Source organism: Calliphora vicina, chromosome 2 (genome assembly GCF_958450345.1).
Source record: "Calliphora vicina chromosome 2, idCalVici1.1, whole genome shotgun sequence".
In the NCBI taxonomy this organism is placed as follows: domain Eukaryota; kingdom Metazoa; phylum Arthropoda; class Insecta; order Diptera; family Calliphoridae; genus Calliphora; species Calliphora vicina.
In genome coordinates, this window is record NC_088781.1 from 129,128,616 (window position 1) to 129,131,115 (window position 2,500).

The 2,500-nt window shown below is 29.0% G+C and overlaps 1 protein-coding gene and 1 non-coding gene across 2 annotated transcripts in view; one reads left to right on the forward strand and one right to left on the reverse strand.

Annotated features, from left to right (window-relative positions):
* The window catches only part of CenG1A (Centaurin-gamma-1A), a 357,592-nt gene that overhangs the window by 28,372 nt on the left and 326,720 nt on the right, over positions 1–2,500 (forward strand). The window lies entirely within an intron of this gene.
* Positions 1,585–1,708, reverse strand: TRNAL-CAA (transfer RNA leucine (anticodon CAA)). The gene is made up of 2 exons: positions 1,671–1,708; positions 1,585–1,629 (listed from the first exon to the last, which is right to left on the reverse strand). It is a non-coding gene; the product is annotated as a tRNA-Leu (tRNA).

The window sequence follows — 2,500 nt, forward strand, 5'->3', positions numbered from 1 at the left end:
GTTTAAAAAAAATATTTTTTTTTTTGCAAAGAATTTATTTCAAATAAATTTTTTTATAATTAGTTTTTAAATAAAATTTTGTAAAAAAATTTACTAAAATTTTTTAAAAAAAATTTTTTTTCTAAAATTTTTTTACATTTATAATTTTCAAAATTCATTCATTTCAATTTTCTACAATTTTTTAACAAAATTAGTTTTTTCTTAAATTAGTTTGTCCAATATTTAGAAAAACTCTGATAATTATGGACATTTTCTACGAAGTCTTGTTGTGAACATAACAAGTTTCTTAGGTTCTTTAATTTTCATTAATAGTTCTTTAATAAACTTAATTATCACCTTAAAGCCAATTGATTAATGCTCTCCTAAGATAAATGATTTCAATAAGTAAAGCAAAACCTAATTAATCAGTTATAAATTTCCACAAAAACCATTACAATAAATTAATTGTGGTTATACATGAATGATAGTAATGGAAATTTCTGAAATTAAAAAGAAAATAATTAAAATTAATGATTAGTGAAACACAAAACCTACTAGAGAGATGCTATTAGATACTACATGTAATGAAAATTGGCAACACAGCCAGGCCGTCGCCAGCCAGTCAGTCAGCCAACCAGCAGCCTTCACTAGGAAATATAATCACACACATGATTTTCTTGTGGTAAAATTTTAGAATTAAAAAATAAATAAAAAAAAGTACTATAAAAAAAAACAACATAAAAGTACCGCTCACAATAATTTGAGACGGTGTTTCTTTAAATCTAGGCAAACAAAACAGTCACTAACACTGCGTGTGTCGGTTTTTCTACTGTCAATTAATAATTTTTGTAGATTCTTTACGTCAACCGGGACCCAGAACAAGAGAGAGAGAGGCAGAGCTCTGTCTTTAAATTGTTATTAAATCAGTAGCAACTATCATTTTAAGCTTTAGCTAAAGGTAAGAAGAAGTCTCATTTGATTGCAGGTTTATGGCCACTTCTACTTTATCCGTTTCAATGGCAATTATGAAAATGAAATCTTGAAAATGTTTATATAATCGTAAAATTATACTTTAACAAACTATTATTATCATCATCATCACAATAATAATAATAATTCTATGAATAAGAGACACTCACATGAGTGTGTGCAAATCCACTGACACTATTTCTGTGAAGATGACAGTTAATATGACAATAGCAGCTACATTAAAAATAGGAAAAAAACATACAAAGTGTTACAATTGTTATATAAAATACTAAATAATCGTACAACTGTTGTGTTCAGAGTTTGCGTTATAATGTGCACAAAAAACGCCATTAAAAATAAATTAGCTGTCAAGAGTGAATTGCTGAAATATTATAAAACTGTAAAGAGTTTTTTTGTTATAAAAAATTTCTGGTAATAATGATTTTTTAAACACTTTTTTAATCAAATATAAATTAAATTATAAAAAGATAAAAAAAAATTTAGGAAAAAAAATTATTTATGTCAATGTTAGGAAACGAACCTAGGCTCTTTTAAGGCAGTTATTTTGGCGTTAAATTGCGGCTAAAAATAGCCACAATTTTTTACAAAATTTGAGTCTTCCAACAAAAAAGTTCTTGTCAGAAGTGGGATTCGAACCCACGCCCTCAGAGAGGACCAGAACGCTCGAGATATACTTTGTTGGAACAAAGCAAGTTGTAACACTTGAGTCTGGCGCCTTAGACCGCTCGGCCATCCTGACATGTGGAAAACAGGTGTCACAACATTGAAAACAAAATCACTGCTATAAAACGCTTCACCATCCTCTGATCAGGGGAAAGGTGTTAGTTTCGAAAATAGACAAAATTATAAATGAAACTTCCTCGTGTTCCCATAATTCGTAAGAATGATCAGATTTTGATGTCTCATACTTTAGTATTAAAACCTTCTTATGGAAGCTTAAAAGGTCGCATATGAATTGCTATGAAGTTGTATTGTTATGAAGTATGGCAGCATTAAATGTTTAAGCTGCTAACATTACCATTAAAGCTCTAGAAATATAGCATTCTTGTTTTGTCCGTTAAGATAATTCATGAAGCTACTGGAAGGAAGATGGCGCTGTGTGTAAATAGTAGCATAGGTTACAGTCGTTAGTTAGTTTATCAATGGCGCTGTTAGAGTTAACATCAACTGTCTTGTACAATTTTAAACTACTAAACTGCATTTTTTGAAATCGAAAGTATCCGGTATATTTAAAGAAAAATAAATCACCGTTTTTAGAAGGTATGATGAAACTCTATTTCGTTTTACAATTTCAGGATCGTTTGATATCAAATTTGTATCGCTCTAAGATATATCTAAAAGCTATTTTAAATTATTACTTCAAATATATGCTATTTTAGGACAATTTGTATTTATATTTCTTTTTTATACCCTTCACCTTTGTGAGAAGGGTATATATAAGTTTGTCATTCCGTTTGTAATTTCCACAATACAGTTTTCCGACCCTATAAAGTATATACAGTGAGCATCAAAAGTGAGTAAACACCCGCGA